The sequence below is a fragment of the Hypanus sabinus genome, chromosome 24 (assembly GCF_030144855.1).
Source record: "Hypanus sabinus isolate sHypSab1 chromosome 24, sHypSab1.hap1, whole genome shotgun sequence".
Taxonomy (NCBI): Eukaryota; Metazoa; Chordata; class Chondrichthyes; order Myliobatiformes; family Dasyatidae; genus Hypanus; species Hypanus sabinus.
The window spans coordinates 5,164,721-5,183,491 of NC_082729.1; the positions used below are offsets into that span (position 1 = coordinate 5,164,721).

The 18,771-nt window shown below is 45.8% G+C and overlaps 1 protein-coding gene across 1 annotated transcript in view; it reads left to right on the plus strand.

Annotated features, from left to right (window-relative positions):
• Positions 1 to 18,771, plus strand: part of LOC132380421 (forkhead box protein O3-like) — a 227,515-nt gene that overhangs the window by 150,946 nt on the left and 57,798 nt on the right. The gene's annotated exons all lie outside the window — the stretch shown is intronic.

Here is an 18,771-nt window from a genome sequence, read left to right on the forward strand (position 1 = left end):
CTGCGGTTCAGAATCCACTTTAGGACTTAGTGCCTAAGGCACGAGACGCACTTTGTGGAATCTTGGTGTTGCTGTTTCATCCAGTTCGATTCTGGCCTTCATGGTTTTAAGTTTACCAATCCCCTTCTTAAACACCATCTCATTAGCATTAAGCAGCTGTGCCCGTCTCTGGGTAGTGCTACCAGTTGGGCTCCCATTGCCAGTTGATGTCATACTGAGAGCTTTGATTGAGTTCCATTTTAGTTGGATTTTTCTCAACCAGTTCTGGCCATTCACTTTTCAATACATAAAACTCTAACTGTTGTGCTTGGCCTCCATCCGTCACCTTCGCTTTCAGTTTGCCTTTGGGAGACTCTTTCTCGCCAGTGTAAGTCTTCACCATCCCTGAGGTCTTGTCTAATGGTATCTTGTAGTCGGCCTCTGGAATTATGGACAAAATGGACCCTGTATCCAGCTTCATTTTCCTTTTTACACTGAACACCTCTCAGCCATTAGGCTCTATAATGAGACAACCTATAGCTGGGGAAGTGATGACCCCCTCCTGTTAGACAGCTTGTGGTAACTTATTTTTTATTCTTTCTACATCTCTTCTAATATTTATATCTGTGCGCTAGTAATGTTACTGTGACACTGCAATTTCCTTTGGGATCAAAACATCTTCTGTCTATACATCTGTTGTGATCCAGATGATTTTGTGATCTGCTTCAGTTATACTACGCAGTTCTAGGAATAACAGTTCACCTTTGTCAGACTCTATGTAGTCTGTTTCTATTTCACATTCAGTAGCTTCATCCACGCGTTTAGTTCTGTGTTTCGCTTGGTTGTTCTTTTTGTCCACCTTGCACGCTCTCTCTGTGTGATCTTGTCTCTGACACTCACTGTAGTCTTTTTCTTTGAACCAACATTCGTTTGTGTCACGGGAGGATTCGCGACATCGATAACACCTTCGGCTTTTTGCAACATTCAGGGACATCTTGTGCATTTCACATTCTAACCTCCTTTTCTGTAATTGTGCTGCATTCTTTGCTGCAGTCTCTAATGATATTGCAATGATCAATGTCTGTTCTAAGGCTAGATCTCTCTCAGATAATAGCCTCTTTTGATAGCTTTGACTATGCATGCTACGTATAAGCCTGTCCCTTAATGCATCAGAAAGTCCAGCTCTGAAGTCACTGAGAAAGTTTGTGCAGTTCTGCAATGTATTCAGAAATGCTTTCATCTTTTGACTGGTTCTTTTCATAAAATCTAAATTTCTCAGCTATTGGCAGCAGGTTAGGCCTCGTGATTTTGTAAAATTACAACAATTTCATCGAACGTCTTTCTTTCTGGCTTTTCAGGGGTTACTAGGTTGTGTACGAGTCTGTATGTTCTTGGGCCCATTAAGCTAAAATGTGTAGGGGCTTTCTTTTGCCCCTTCACGTTGTTCAAGTTACAACACGGTTCGACCCTCTTGGTATCTGATTCCCAGCCTTTATTAGCACTATCAAGTTCGTCAAGCGTCCTGACTGAAGCCATTGCCACACTATGTTCACTTTAAATTCCACATCTCTTTCACCGTTACTCACAGGCCCTTTGGTTTTCTCGCGCTGTTTCGTCCCATAACTGTGCAGTTCGCAATATTTTCTGACATTCATGTTCGTACTCATCACCAATTTGTTGTGTCTGCGCACAGCTACATATCGATTGAACAAAAGCACACATGCGGGAGATGCGTTTAACTGGTGTATTCACGTTGCAGCAGAGAGCAAGGCGTATGCACAGACAACAAGTCAAAACATAGTGCTGGGGTGGGGGGGGGGGTTCATTGCTCTAACAGAAATAGATCCATACATTACAGGTAGAAGGTGAGAGGTGAAGCCAAGTGGGTGGGGAGGGTCAAGGCCTGGAGAGAAAGGAATCTGATAGGAGAAGAGAGTGTGATTGGCTACCCTAACATTAATTTTCTTATGGACGTTCACTATAGAACAGAGATATACAATAGAATCAGTAAAAAAACGATGCACAAAGACTGACAATCAACCAATTTTGTGAAAAAGACAAATCGTACTTCAAAAAAAACACAAATAATAATAAAGTCCTGAGGAAGGGTCTCAGCAGGAAACGTAGACTGTTTATTCATTTCCATGGCTGATGCCTGAGTTCCTCCAGCATTTTGTGTGTGTTGCTCTGGATTTCCAGCATCTGTAGACTTTCTCGTGTAAATAATGATAATAATAATTGTCATCATCATTATGTGCTGTGTCATATGACATCATCATTATGTGCTGTGTCGTATGATGATGATCATGGTCTTTCCATGACCGTGATCGTCCTTGGTAAACTTTTCTACAGAAATGGTTTGCCATTGGCTTCTTCCAGGCAGTGATTTCACAAGATGGGTGACCCCACAACCGTTATCAATACTCTTCAGAGATTGTCTTCCTGGTGTCAGTGGTCATATAACCAGGACTTGTAATATGCACCAGTTGCTCATACGACCATTCACCACCTGCTCCCACGGCTTCACGTGACCCTGATTAGGGGGCTAAGCTGGAGCTACTCCTTACCCAAGAGAGTCCTGCATCTAGCAGAGGAAAGGAGTGCCTTACACCTCCTTTGGTAGAGACATATCCCCATCCTGCCACCTAAAATAATAATGGTAAATTAGTAAATAAATAATACTGGGAAGATGAGCTGTTGAATCCTTGAAAATGAGTCCACAGGTTGTGATCAGTGATCAGTTCAGTGTTGTGATGAGTGAAGTTGTTCCTCACCTCCTGGTTCTCTTCCTCCTCCTCATGCGCATTTTCCCTCCACCTCCTACTTTCAAATCTCTTACCTTTCAGTTAGTCCTGACGAAGGGTCTTGGCCTGAATCGTCAGCAGTGCTTCTCCCCATAGATGCTGCCTGGTCTGCTGCGTTCCACCAGCATTTTGTGTGTGTTGCTTGAATTTCCAGCATCTGCAGATTTCCTCATGTTTTCTGAGTTCTCACTCCTGTTTTCAGGTTGAGCTTGGATTTCCTGGCTTGTCTCTCCTGTCCACAGCCTCCAGTTTTGGCCTCTTGTGCATCCTCGTGTTGAATGGCAACACTAGAAGGGCTGGGGGATCTCAGCAGGCCAGGCAGCATCTGTGGAAGGAGATGAATGGTCAATGTTTCATTCTGAGAGCCTTCATCTGGACTCCTCAATCCTCCAGATCCCAGTATTTGTTGTCTTTTGTGAGTCTGATTTAATGACTGTCTGACCACCAGTGGCCAAACCTTCAGCTCCTATCAATCCCAGATCTGAAGTGCCCTCCCTAACACTCCCCACTTTTGGTTTAAGACATCCCATAAGATGTAGGAGCAGAATTAAGCCATTCAGGTCTGCAGTGACTTTCAATCACGGCTGATTTATTTTCCCTCTCAACCACTTCTCATGTCTTCTCTCCTGCCCTTACTAAAACACCATTTGACAACCAACCTGAACCCCACCTCACCCTGTGTCTACTCCCCCAGCCACAAGCCAGGACAGGGAACCGAGGAGGTTAGAGAATAACCACCTATTCAATGGTTCAGTGGTTCCATTGAATATCAGAGAATGTAGGCAGTATACAACCTGAAATTCTTATTCTTCACAACCATCCATGAAACTGAAAAAAAAACCCTCGGAAGGATGGACAGGAAAACATTAGAACCCAAAGGAACCCCTCCCCCTCCCATGCACAAGCAGCAGCAAAAGCATTGAGTCTCCCCCACCTGCCCCAGCAAAATCATCAGCCCCCCCCCCCACCGCCCACCATGCAAACAATAGCAAAGACCCCTAAGAATCCATCAAAAAAGCCACTGTTCATTCAACAACACACACAAAATGCTGGTGGAACACAGCAGGCCAGGCAGCATCTAGAGGGAGAAGCGCTGTTGACGTTTCAGCACTTCGTCAGGACCCATAGTTCATTCCAACACTTTGATATTCACGGGCTCTCACTCTCTCAATAACAAGAGAGAGAAAGGGGGTATCGCTCCTGCCACAGCAAGAGGGATCAAGCATCTCACAGTTTCAATGATACAGTCTGCAGTGCTGCTTATTTCTACAGCAGTGTACACTGCTGTCTCGACGTTCCGGTCTCCCACCACGCTTCAGCGAGGAATCGGGTCGACCGCAGGGCCACAGAACAGCACCTTGAAGGCAAACGTCTTCCAGGATGCTCCTGGAGATATCAAAAATGCTAAGCCCTTCAGCTAGCTCCAAGCGGGAACCCACCACCGTGAAGAACCACAGTTTGAGTGCAGCTGTAGATCACAGACTCCAACGGGACCCCATCCATCTTGAAAAGGAAAGAAGGGACATTAAAGTGAACATTTTAATCTGCTTCACAGATCAACTGGAAGAAATTGTCCTCTGGCGCCATCTTTAGCGCCTCCTCTTTTTCTTCTCTCTTCATCCAAATTTATGTAGCCTGACCTTAGCAACACATAAGAAGCTAGAGAAATCCTTCAGCATCTTGTGTGCTGCTTCAGATTTCTAGCCCCTCTTGTGTCTCTGATATATCTTTAGTTAACTAACCATCAAATTTTTTTTGGCTATTTTACCTCAGTTAAGTTGGTTTGTGAAAGTAGACTGCTTTGTGTGCAACACCCAGAACTTTAGAGATACTGAGCAAGTCAGGTAGCAGCCGTGGAGGTAACAGTATAACTGACATTTCACGCAAACAGGAGGAAATCTGCAGATGCGGGAGATTCAAGCAACACACACAAAATGCTGGTGGAACGCGGTGGAATGCAGTGGTCCGGGCAGCATCTATAGGAAGATGTACAGTCAATGTTTCAGGCCGAGACGTCGACTGTACACCTTCCTGTAGGGGCTGCCTGGCCTTTTGTGTGTGTTACACTAACATTTTGTGTGTGCTGCTGACATTTCACGTCAGGATTCGAGCAGTCTCTTGTGTCTATTCTTTACTTAGACTGTCAAGATGTTCCAGGCTCATGCCCTGCTTCCTACTTCAAGTGTTGTCTCATCAAGAGTTCTTATTTCAGCAAGTGTTGGTGTTTGAGAGTTAGCAGAAGCTCTCATATTCTTTGAATAGACTGGGGGTTGTAGTAGACGGTAAGGCAGACTATCAGATCTTGCAATGGGATCTGAACCACCTGGAATAATGGGCTGAAAAATGGCAGATAGAATTTAATGCAGAGAAGTGCAAAGTGTCGCACTTTGATATGACCAACCAAGGTAGGTCGTACACAGCGAGCGGTAGGAGGGTGGTAGAACAAAGGGATCTGGGAATGCGGGTCTATAATTCATTGAAAGTGGCGTCACAGGTAGATAGGGTCCGAAAGAAAGCCTTTGGCACATTGGCCTTCATAAATGAAAGTACTGAATACAGGAGATGGGACATAATATTTGAAGTTGTGTAAGATATAAGATTAGGTGACACCTAATTTGGATTATTGTGTGCAATTTTGGTCACCTACCTACAGGAAATATATAAATAAGGTTGAAAAAGTATGTAGAAAGTTTACAAGGATGTTGCTTGGTCTGGAGGATCTGAGCTATTAGGAAAGATTGAATAGGTTAGGACTGCATTCCTGTAACATAGAAGATTGATGAATCAGAATAAGAATCATGTTAATGTCTGTATGTCAAACCTACCAGAATTGATTGTGGTCAGTGCCAAGAAAAATACCATAAATGCCAACACAATAGCAACCAACAATTTACAAGACAACAGTGCAAACAGCCGCAAGCAATTAACAATTAGCAGAACGGTCACATGGGGAAATGCCTGTATTCAAACTGAAATAAATGTGACCATATGAACAGACTCAATAATTATCAGCAGAATAAGGAAAGCAGGAAAGACCATTTAACAAATGTTGTGCAGGGACAGGTACGTAGTTCAAAGTTCAAAGTAAAACTAATTATCAGAGTACATACATGTCACCACATACAACCCTGAGATTCTGTCTCTGCGAGTATCTTGGCAGAATTGAGAGGAGATTTGACAGAGGTGTACTAAATTATGAGGGGTATAGACAGGGTAAATGCAAGCTGGCTTTTTCCACTGAGGTTGGGTGGGACTACAACCAGAGGTCATGGGTTAAGGTTGGAAAGTTTAAGGGGAGCATGGGGGAGACTCCTTCACTCAGATGGTCGTGGGTGTGTGGAGTTCCAGGGTCTGGATAAACTAGTACTACAATATACACTCAGTGGCCACTTTATTAGGTACCCCCTGCACCCGATAAAGTCGCCACTCAGTGTGTGTTCCTGGTGTCTTCTGCTGCTGTGGCCCATCCGCTTCAAGGTTCGATGTGTTGTGCATTCGGAGATGCTCTTCTGCACATCACTATTGTAACATGTGGTTATTTGAGTTACTGTCACCTTCCTGTTAGTTTGACCAGTCTGGCCGTTCTCCTCTGACCTCCCTCATTATCAAAGCATTTTCACCCACAGAACTGCTGCTCACTGGATGTTTTTTTTCCTTAGTTTTTTGCACCATTCTCTGTAAACTCTAGAGACTGCTGTGCGTGAAAATGCCAGGAGACCAGCAGTTTCTGAGATACTCAAACCACCCCATCTGGCACCAACAATCATTCCACGATTAAAGTCACTTCAATCACATTTCTATCCGGTTCTGATTTTTGGTCTGAACCCCATGACCACGTCTGCATGCTTTTATGCATCGAGTTGCTGCCACGTGATTGGCTGATTAGATATATGCCTAAGCAAGCAGGTGTAGAGATGTATTTCCAAATCAGGACTCGGAGGGGCTCCTTTTGATTCGTGCTGGCGTTCATGGGTGCTGTCAAAATTAGAAGAATTCAATCACACCCCTGGGGGTGTGGGTGTTTGGAGGTAGCAGCAAGTGACGGACTCACTGCAGAATTCCGAGTATAATTTCTGTTTTGCTTGTTAAGTGTGGTTGTGCTGCATTGCTGGAATTTAAATGAATGAGATTGCATTAGAAACCTTACCCAGGAAGAAAATCTTATTCCCTGTCTCATAACAAGTCTGTTGGATATAATCCTAATGAAACACAATATGAGCAGTGCAGAGGTGTCCTGGGTGAATAATTGATATTCTCTTAACTATCTCAGGAGCCCGTGCCGAGAGTGAGAAGAATTTAACAGCGAGTGCTAGAAATATTCAAAGGGTCATATAGGAGTTGTGGAGGGGCAACCAGAACACAGCCTTGACGTTAGGTTTTGCTCCTCGTTGTCCGAAGCCTTATCAGTTTTGGTCACCTACCTACAGCAAAGTTGTCGATAAGCAACACACGCGAAACGCTGGAGGAACTCAGCAGGTCAGGCAGTATCTGTGGAAATGCATAAACAGCCGTTGTTTCGGGCCGAGACCCTTCTTCAGTACTGGAAAGGAAGGGGGAAGATGCCGGAATAAAAAGGCGGGGCAAGGGAAAGGAGGATAGGAGGATGATGGGGGAAAGGAGGAGGATGGAGGAGAGGGAACGAGGATAGCCAGAAGGCAATAGGTGAAGCCGGATGGACAGGAAAGATCAAGGACTAGAGAGGAAGGAATCCGATAGGAGAAGAGAGTGGACCGTAGGAGAAAGGGAAGGAGGAGGGGTCAAAAGGGAAGGTGATAGGCAGGGGTGAGAAGAGATAAGAGGCCACAATGGGTTATAGAAGAAGTGGGGAGGGGGAGGGATTTTTTTTACTGGAAGGCAAAATCGATATTCATTCCAGCAGGTAGGAGGGTAGCCAGATGGAATATAAGGTGTTGCTCCTCCACCCTGAGGGTGGCCTCATCATGGCACATGAGGAGGCCGTGGACCAACATGTCAGAGGGGGAATGGGAATGCGAATGGGAATGGGAATATTTGGCCAATGGGAAGCTCTGCTGGCAGACAGCTTGGAGGTACTCGACGAAGCAGTCCCCCAATTTACATTGGGTCTCACCAATGTAGAGGAGGCCGCATCGGGAGCACTAGACACAGTAGACGACCCCAGAGGATTTGCAGGTGAAGTGTTGCCTCACCTGGAAGGACTGTTTGTGGCCCTGAGTGGAGGAGAGGGAGAAAGTGAATGGGCAGGTGTAGTATACTGATATTAATAAGTATTTTATCTCTAAATAAATTAATGAATGGAATAAATATAAACAGGCTTTTTCCACCAGGGTTGGGTGAGACCAGAGCGAGAGGTCATAGGTTAAGGGTGAGAAGTGAAATATTTATGGAGAACGTGAGGGGGAACTTCTTCTCTCAGAGGGAGGAGAGAATATGGAACAAGCTGCCAGTGGAAGTGTTAACGTTTAAGAGAAATTTGGATAAGTGCCTGGATGGGGTATGGAGGGCTGTGGTCTTGGTGTAGGACAATGGAACTAGGCAGAATAGTAGCTCGGTATGGACTAGATAGGCTGAATGGCCTACTTTGGTGCTGTAATGCTCATTGACTCTACAAATGCCCATTAAAGTCAGGAATGAGGTAGAATCTTGAACTACAGAGGAACCGAAGATCATGAGTGTTGGGCAGGAAAGTGGTATCAACAATCAGAATGTCCATGGTGGAATGGTGGACCAGCTCAAGGGATACACACTTTTGCTCTAATATATCCAGAGTTCAAAGTTCAAAGGGAAGTTATTATCTCCTCATACAACCCTGAGATTCATTTTCTTGCAGGCATTCACAGTAAACACAATAGAATCAATGAACAAATGCACACAACAGAGGTGGGCAAACAACCAATATGCAAAAGACAACACACCGTGGAAATACAGAAAGAATGAGGACAATGTAATAATAATAATAATAATTAATGAATAGGCAATGAGTTAAAGAGTGCTTGAATGTGAATTCATAGGTTGTGGTGGTGGAGATCCCAATGCAATCCTGTAATCACTATCATGTTAACACTTCATGCTTCTGCCAAGGCTCTTGTGTTTTATTTCTGAGCTCATCTGATAGACATCGAGTTTCCTGGATAGAGTCAGAGGAAAAGTACAACACAGAAACAAGCCATTCAGCCCATCTAGTGTATACTGAACCATTTAAATTGTCTACTCCCACTGACCTGCACTGGACCACAGCCCTCCATACCCTTACCATCCCTGTACCTATCCAAACTTTTCTTAAACGTTGAAATTGAACTTCCATGCACCACGTGTGCTGGCAGATCGTTCCAGACTCTCACCACCCTCTGAGTGAAGAAGTTTCCCCTCATGTTCCCCTTTAACTTTTCACCTTTCACCCTTTACCCAAGACCACCGGCTGTAGTCCACCTCAGTGGAAAAATCCTGCTTGCATTTACCCTGTCTCGATGGCCACTCATCAAAAATATTTCCTTGGCTGGAGATCTCTTTGAGTTCCTGTAGGCATTATAGAAATGCAAATAATTCAAAAAAAACAGTTAATTAAATCAGGATCACTTCATTCTCAGATGCAGGTAATGTTAGCAACCAATCAATTAACATAATAGCTTCTGCAGATTCTAGAAATCCAGAGTTCATTCATTCATTTTGTGCCGTGACTTTTGACATGGGTGATCATGGTCTTTCTGTGACCATGACTGTTCAAATTTCTCTACAGAAGTGGTTTGCCATTGCCTTCTTCTGGGCAGTGTCTTTACAAGACGGGTGACCCCAGTCATTATCAATACTCTTCAGAGATTGTCTGCCTGGTGCCAGTGGTCACATAACCAGGACTTGTGATGTGCACCAGCTGCTCATACGACCATCCGCCACCTGCTCCCATGGCTTCATGCAACCCTGATCAGGGGCCCCAAGGGAGACCTGCAGGCTAGCAGAGAGAAGGAGTGTCTCACACCTCCTTTGGTAGAGATGTATCTCCACCCCACTACCCAAGATCCAGAGTAACACACACAAAATGCTGCAGGAACACAGCAGGCCAGGCAGCATCTATAGAGAAATGTCAATGTTTCGGGCCAAGACCCTTCATCAGCAGGAGTCCCGATGAAGGGTCATGCTCTGAAATTTCCAAGTAAAGAAAGATGCTCTTCATTGCTCTGTGAAACACCCAACATAATCAAAGACACCACCCTCCCCAGACATTCTCCCTTCTCTCCCTCCCATCAGACAAAAGATACAAAGCACATACAACCGGGCTCAAGGAGAGCTTCTACGCTGCTGTTATAACCATATAACAATCACAGCACGGAAACAGGCCATCTCGGCCCGCCTAGTCTGTGCTGAACTCTTAATCTCACCTAGTCCCACCTACCCACACTCAGCCCATAACCCTCCACTCCTTTCCTGTCCATATACCTATCCAATTTTACCTTAAATGACACAACTGAACTGGCCTCTACTACTTCTACAGGAAGCTCATTCCACACAGCTATCACTCTCTGAGTAAAGAAATACCCCCTCGTGTTTCCCTTAAACTTCTGCCCCCTAACTCTCAACTCATGTCCTCTCGTTTGAATCTCCCCTACTCTCAATGGAAACAGCCTATCCACGTCAACTCTATCTATCCCTCTCAAAATTTTAAATACCTTGATCAAATCCCCCTTCAACCTTCTACGCTCCAATGAATAGAGACCTAACTTGTTCAACCTTTCTTGTAACTTAAGTGCTATTAAGTGTTATAAGACTATTGAATGACGCCCTAGCCCAATAAGATGAACTCATGACCTAATTGTCGACTTCGTTATGACCTTTCACTTCGTCGTCCGCTTGCACGGCGCTTAAATCCTGAAGAAGGGTCTCGGTCCAAAACGTCGGCCGTTCATTCCTCTCTGCAGATGCTGCCTGACCTGCCGAATCTGTCCAGGTGTGTGTGTGTGTGTGTGTGTGTGTGTGTGTGTGTGTGTGTGTGTGTGTGTGTGTGTGTGTGTGTGTGTGTGCATGCGTGCGTGCGTGTGAGTGTGTGTGTGTGTGTGTGTGTGTGTGTGCGCGCGCGTGTGTGTGTGTGCGTGTGTGTGTGTGTGAGTGTGTGTGCGTGTGTGTGTGTGTGTGTGCGTGTGTGTGTGTGTGAGTGAGTGTGTGTGCGTGTGTGTGTGTGTGTGTGTGCGCGTGTGTGTGTGTGCGTGTGTGTGTGTGTGTGTGTGTGTGTGTGTGTGTGTGTGTGTGTGTGTGTGTGTGTGTGTGTGTGTGTGTGAGAGTAACTGGCACCCATGACAGGGTCAGGCACGGAGTAGACTGTTGTAACATGTTTGTGGGTGTGAATGGGCTACACTGAGACTTACCTGTGCATTATGTGGATGTATAACCAGTAGAGCTGGTAGGAGGATTATTATAATTATATCTGACATGATAACTGATCTTCAAACCTCTGACAGCATTTCCAATGCTGCTTAGTAACTTTTTATGCAGGCAGAGTGTATCATTTCCTTTTACCTCCTCCTCCTCTCTGAGATTATAAATCTGCTGATGCCTTCTCCACAATCAGGCATCAACCCTGAGGCAGTCTCTCCGAGCACATTTTAATGAGATGTTCGCTTAGGCTGACAGTCCGAGGAATCAGACTGAAGCTGCAGCGCTGTGCTGAGCTCTCTTCCAGGGACCGAACACCGGGCTGTAGCGTTTGTTTTTTCTCAGGGAGAAGAGAAGGCAGCGTGTTGTGCCGGGACCAAGCGAACGGTTCATCTCCAGCACACTAAGTATCCTGCAGATGCTGGAAATCTTCAGCAATACGCACACGGGTGCCCGAGGAACACAGCATCTATGGAGGGGAATAGGCAGTCCACAGTCATAAAATTAGTTACACATTCACACAGCATGGGGAAAGGCCATTCGGCCTCTCACACCCATACTGACCAGAAGGCATACATCTGGATTAATCCCAACTCCCAGAGCCCAGAGCCTTCTAGACCAGGGCTTCCCAACCTTTCGTGTGCCATGGACCAATACCATTAAGCAAGGGGTCCATGGGCCACAGTTTGGGAGCCCCTGTTCTAGACCCAGTGCTCATAGAACTATGTAGATCAATACAGGACAGGCAAACATTTGGCCAATGATATTGTTGCCTAACCAGGGCTCAACACATTGATGCAGCTATAAAGAAGGCAAGACAGCGGCTATACTTCATTCGGAGTTTGAAGAGATTTGGTCTGTCACCAAAAAGACTCGCAAGTTTCTACAGATGTACTGTGGGGAGCATTCCAACTGGCTGCATCACCGTCTGGTCTGGGGGGTGGTGCAGAGGTGCTACTGCACAGGATCGAAGTAAGATGCAGAGTTGTAAACTTAGTCAGCTCCATCATGGTCTCTAGCCTACATCGTATCTAGGTCATCTTCAAGGAGTGGTGCCTCAGAAAGGCAGCATCCGTCATTAAGGACCTCCACTACACAAGTCATATCCTGTTCTCATTGCTACCATCAGGGAGGAGGTACAGGAGCCTGAAGGCACACACTCAACGATTCAGGGACAGTTTCTTCCACTCTGCCAGTGAACGCATGAACACTAACTCAGAACTTTTTTAAATTTCCTACTTTTTGCACTAATTTAACTATTTAGTATCTATATCCTTACAGTTTGTTTGCTATTATATATTGCATTGTACTGCTGCCAGAAAGACAACAAATTTCATGACATTTGCCAGTGATATGGAATTTGATTCTGATTCTGATTGATATTAGACGTCCTCCTTCTGTCCATCATCTACATCCCTTCATACCCTTCCTGTTCATGTGTCTATCTAAAAACTTCTTAAACTCTACCAAAATGCTTGCTTCCACTGCAACACACACAAAATGCTGGAAGAATTCAGCTGGTCGGGCAGCGTCTATGGAGGGGAATAAATAGTTGGCATTTCAGGCTGCACTGCCCCCACTGTCTCCATCTGCCCATCACCCTCTCATTTCTCCAATCAGTTCCCCTCCCTACCTCATTTTCTCCATGGTCCACTGCCCTCTCCTAACCAGACCTGATGAAAGATCTCGGCCAGAATGGTCAACTGTTTATTCCTCTTCATGGGGACTGGATTCTTCACAAATCAACTTCACTAGCATCTGGTAACAACTTCCCTCTATCCGTTCCCAGTTTTTTCCTCTGATCCCACAGGTCCCCATCACCATGTCACTTTTCCTTCCCTTATTTTCTGCACCTGTCCATCACCCATTCATTTCCCCATTGTTTCCCCTCTTACCTTCCCACCTGTCCATGATCCACTGTCCTCTCCTCTCAGATTGCATCACCTTTTACCTTTCGTCACACCTGCCAACCACCTCCCAGCTTCCGACACCTTTCCCATTTCCGCCTCCTTCACCTCCTGTCTTCGATATCCACCTGTCACCCACCAGCTTTCGCTCCACCCCTTCCCTTCACCTCCTTATACCACCTAGCTCCCCCTCATCCTTTCTGGTTTTGATGAAGGGGCAGAGAGGGAAAAAAAGTCAGCTGTGATTGAATGGCCCAGCAGATTCGATGGGCCGAACTGTTCTTGAACGTGTTAGGGTTCCAACAGTTGGTAGACCCAAAGACCATAAGTTAAAGGAGAAGATTTAGGCCATTTGGCCCATCGAGTCTGCTCTGCCATTTCATCACGGCTGATCCATTTTCCCTCTCAGCCCAAATCTCCTGCCGTCAGCCTGTTTCCCTTCAAGCCCTGACTAATCAAGAATCTATCAACCTCTGTCTTAAATATACCCAATGACTTGGCCTCCACAGTTGCCTTTGTTTTGAAGGACATCTGAACATTGTCACAGTTCCGTCACATAGACAAGACGATTCAGTGGGGAAGGTTCCCTCTTTAAACCTCACTATCAGAGCTGCTCTGCGGATTGCGAGGATCAGCCTGCTGTCGCCTGTCACTCTCTCTGTCACACTGTGCAGACAGGAAGGCCGAGTCGGAGGTGCCGCGAGGTGCCGGTGCATCTCTGAAGCCAGGGAACAGCAGCCCCTTTTGCAATGACATCTTTTTCCCTCTGTTAATTGTAGCCTTGGGTGTTTGAGCACCGCCGGCCGGTGCCAGTTGAAACATATTCGTAACCGGCAGGAGGCAGCAGAAAGTCACGGCCTTTGCTTGTCCATCTGGCTTTACAGACTGGAGTCTTCTGAAAACAGGGAGCCTCGGCCACAACAGGGATGGTTCAATCCAGAACTGAGGAATAGAGCTGCCTGTGAATTATAGAGAGATCCACAGCAGACACTGTTTACAGAACATAGAACACAGACCAGTGCTGACCTTAACCTTCTCCAAGGTCAATCTAACCCTTCCCTGCATAGCTCTCCATGTGCCTAAGAGTTCCATGTGCCTCTACAATCACCCATGGCAGGCTTTCCACACCCATACCACTCTCTGTGGAAACTTAACCTCTGACATCTCCTCTATACTTTCCTCCGATCACCTGAAAGTTATGGCCTCTAGTATAAGCCATATGCATCCTGGGAAATGTCTCTGATTGTCCTTTGGATCTATGCCTCTTATCATCTTGCACATCGTTATCAAGTCACCTCTCATCCCTTTTCACTCCAACAAGAAAACCCCTGGCTCACTTAGACTGTCCTCAGACGACGTGCCCTCTAATCAGAATCAGGTCTAATTTCACCGGCATACGTTGTGAAATTTGTTGTCTTTGCAGCAGCAGTAGAATGCAATCCATAATAATAGAAAAAAATGTGAATTGCAGTGAGTATATATATTAAATAATTAAATAAGTAGTGCAAAAATAAAAATAATCAGGTAGTGAGGTAGTGTTCATGGGTTCAAGCTATTCCGAATCATTGAGTGTGCATCTTCAGGCTTCTGTACCTCTTCCCTGATGGTAGCAATGAAAACAAGGCATGTCCTGGGTGATGGGGGTCCTTAATGATGGATGCCGCCTTTTTGAGGCATCATTCCTTAAAGATATCCTGGATACTTCAAAGCCAGTAACCATGATGGAGCTGACTAATTTTACAAATATCTGCAACTTACCTGTATATTGTTCCTGCACAGTCGACCCCCGTCCCTCTCCCCCCCACCCATATCAGACGGTGATACAGCTGGTTAGAATGATCTCCACGGTATATCTATAGATACTTACTGGACATCATTCTGGTAAAACTCCTCTGCGAGCTCTCTGAAATTTCTACATCGTTCCTATAATGAGAAGACCAGAACTGGACACAATAGCCCAAGTGTGATCTCACCGGGGTTTTATAGAGTTACAAGACTGACTGGAATATAAAAGTAAGGATGTGACATTGAGGCTTTATAAAACACTGGCGAGGTCTCACTTGGGTTATTGTGAGCAGTTTTGGGCCCCTGCTCTAAGAAAGGATGTGCTGACATTGGAGAGGGTTCAAAGGAGGATCACGAAAATAATTCCAAGATTGAGCTGCTTGTCATATGAAAAGTGTTTGATGGCTCTGGGCCTGTATTCACTGGAATTCAGAGGAATGACGGGTGACCTCATTGAAACCTATTGACTGTTGAAAGGCCTCGGTAGAGTGGATGTGGAGAGGATGTTTCCTATGGTGGGAGAGTCTAAGACCAGAGGACACAGAATAGAGGGGTGATTCTGAGAATGGAAGGGCTAACATTTGAAGAACGTTTGATGGCTTTGGGTCTGTGCTTGCTGGAGTTTAGAAGAATGAATTTAGAGTGGAGATGAGGAGGAATTCCTTTAGACAGAGGGAGTTGAATCTGTGGAATTTGTTGTCACATGCGGCTGTGGAAGCCAAGTCATTGGGTATATTTAAGGCAGAGGTTGATAGATTCTTAATTGGTCAGGGCATGAAGGGCTTCGGGGAGAAGGCAGGAGATTGGGGCTGAGGGGGAAATAGGATCAATCGTGATGAAATGGTGGAGCAGACTCGTTGGGCCGAGTGGCCTAAATCTGCTCCTATATCTTATGGTCTTGATTTGGGTGGAATTCGATGCGTTCTGGTTTTATGCACCCGAAGACATTTACAAAAAAGGCTGTCGAATATCAAAGAGGTTCTTTTCAGATTATTCTTTCTCATTACTGCTTTGGTGATCCGTTCACTGGGTTTCAGTAACCCAGTGAATAATCAGTCAGATGGTAATGGGAGACAGACACGTGCAGCATTTCAAACCCACCAGAGCAGGCGGAGAATCTAAACTCAGTGCATCGATGTCAATTCTGCTGTAAGGAGGCTGTGTCGGTGTTGGTGACTGGGGTTCTCGTGAAGAACTACAAAAGTCCAGCAGTCCAAATGGTACTCAAAACCCAAAACAACGTGGTTGAGTATTAGTTGGCTTAACTTGGGAAGCCACAGTCCAAAGGTAGCTAGGGATGGGCAGCAAATTAGGTTAGCCAGCCAGTGGTGTAGTGGGATCAGCACCAGACTTCGAAGCGAGTGGTCCCGGGTTCGAATCCAGCCGGTTCCTTGCACACTTGCCATTGGGTTGCTGGGTTGAGTATCGAGCTAGCAATTTGGCCTTGTAGGAAAACAGACAAATGCCACAAGGTGCAAAAAGGAACAGCAACAAGAAGTTAGTTTAAGCTGGAGGCATTCAGCAGGTCTATGGAAATGATGTTTTGGGACAAGGCCCTTCATCAGAGAAGGAAGCGGGGAAGATGCCAGAATAAAAAAAATGATGGGGGATGGGGACCTGCTGAATTGAGCACCTCCACACCATCAGCCACAAGCAGCCGAACATTTTAACTCTGATGCTGTTTCCTGTTCCAATGTGCCAGTCCGTGGCCTCCTCTTGTGCCAGGATGAGGCCAACCATATATTCCATCTGGTTACCCTCCAACCTGATGGCATAAATTTAGATTTCTCTTTCCGGTAAACAAATTTCCCGCCCCCAGCCCCTTCCTTTATTCCCACTATTTTCTCATCTGCCAATTGCTCTCCCCGGGTCCCCTCCTCCTTCCCTTTCTCCTGTGGTCCACTCTCCTCTCCAGTCAGATTCCTTCTTCTCCAACCCTTTACCTTTCTCAACCTCCTGGCTTCACCTATCACCTTCCAGCTATCCCCCCTCCCCTTCCGCCACCTTTTTGTTCTGGGATCTTTCCTTTGCCTTCTCAGTGCTGAAGTGGGATCTCGGCCTGAGTTGTCCATTGTTTATGCATTTCCGTAGATGCTGTCTGACCTGCTCAGTTCCTCCAGCATTTTTTGTGTGTGTTGCTCTGGCTTTTCAACATCTGCAGACTTTCCCATGTTTAAAATTAGTTTGTAGCTTCACACAGCTTGGAAACAGGCCATTTGGCCTGTCATGCTCGTACTGACCAGAGGACACCCATCTGTATTAAATCCAACTCCCAGCACTTGGCCCAGAACCTCCTAGATTTTCCAAACCTTTCTTATGCCATGGACTAATACCATCAAGCAAGGGGTCCATGGACCCCAGGTTTTGAAACCCCATTCTAGACCCAGTGTTCATAGAACAATTTAGAACACGGCAGCACAGACAAGCCTTTAGGCCAATGATATTGATGCCAATTTATGCTAAGTGTCCTCCACCTGTGCATCATCTATATCCTTCCATACCTGTCCTATTCACGTGCCTATCTAAAAGCTTCTTCAACTGCAACACACACAAAGTGCTGGAGGAACTCAGCTGGTCAAACAGCACCTACAGAAGGTTATGAACAGCTGACGTTTTGGTACACAACCTTGCATCAAAGTCTCTGCCCAAACCACTTATTCTCCTCCATGGATGCCACCTGACATCCTCCAGCATTTTGTGGTGATGCTCTATAGGCTTACTTACTGCCCGTTATGCTGCTGGCGTTTAGCGCAGCAATGGAGGTCCTCCATCTCTGGCGGTGTTCAGGGCTTCTAACATTGTGTCAGTAGCTTCCTCTCGGTTTTCACTACCGTCAGTCATGCAAGTCCCGGGTGGAGACTCAGGAATACGTTTGCACTCAGATATAGAAGAGGGTTCTTCATTGCTGTTTCCATAACTACTTTGTTTGACCCGTCCTGGAGGATCGGTGGGCCACTCTTAGCCTGGCCTCTATCCTTTGACCTGTTTGGCATGGGTGACCCTACCAAGAACCAAAGCATAAAGTCCTGACTCCAGCCAACACAGCTCTCCGGGTCATTGAGGCACGCAAGCCTCCAAACCCTATGACAAGTTTGTGATCCTCTTGGAGGGATGCTTTCTATAGTATATCTAAAAAAATTGGTTCCTGTCAGCTGGGACATGCCAAACTTCTTCAGCCTCCTGAGGAAGTAGTACCTTTAACTCCTGAAGTCAACAAAGCTTCAGCGTGAGTTTGAAGCAGTGCTCCGAAATCTTTTAATAGCTGGTGTAACATTCAATTATAGAGATAAGAAGGAGGTACAGGCTTTTTAAAATGGGCAGAGTCAAAGTGCTGGGGAATTTTGAAGCAAGTTGAATTCCCGCAACAGCTTAAGCAAAAAAGAACTTGGCATTTCCTTTCCAGGAATAAAAATGTAACCAGCCTGCTTATTTTCAGTTTGTTGAAAGAATTCTGGGAATTAGTGTGACTCACTGTCTGTAGTCTGGAGGCCCCCCCCCCCCCCGCCATTCAATTTCAAGCTCAAGTTTATTATCAGTCAAACATACACATGTATACAGCTAAATGAAATGTTATTCCTTGGGAGCCAAAGTGCAAACCACAGTACAACAGTTCAACAGTTCCATCTAGTATCAGATAATGTATACAATGTACATCCTGAAATTCTTGGTCCTCGCAGACATCCATGAGAACAGAAGAGTGCCCCAAAGGATGAGTGACAGTAACTCAAAGCTCCTTCTTCCCCTCCCAAGCACAAGCAGCAACTAAGCAATGGCCCTCCCCCCCCTCCCGCTCGTCTGCACTTCAGCAAAAAGCATCAGCACCCACCACCCACTGAGCAAGAAATAGCAAAGCCCCCAAGAGAGACCGAGGTCTGCTGCACTACAAAAGCTAATCGTTCCTCCGACAATTCGACACACCTCAGACTCTCTCTCTCCCTAATAAGTGGCGGAGAGGT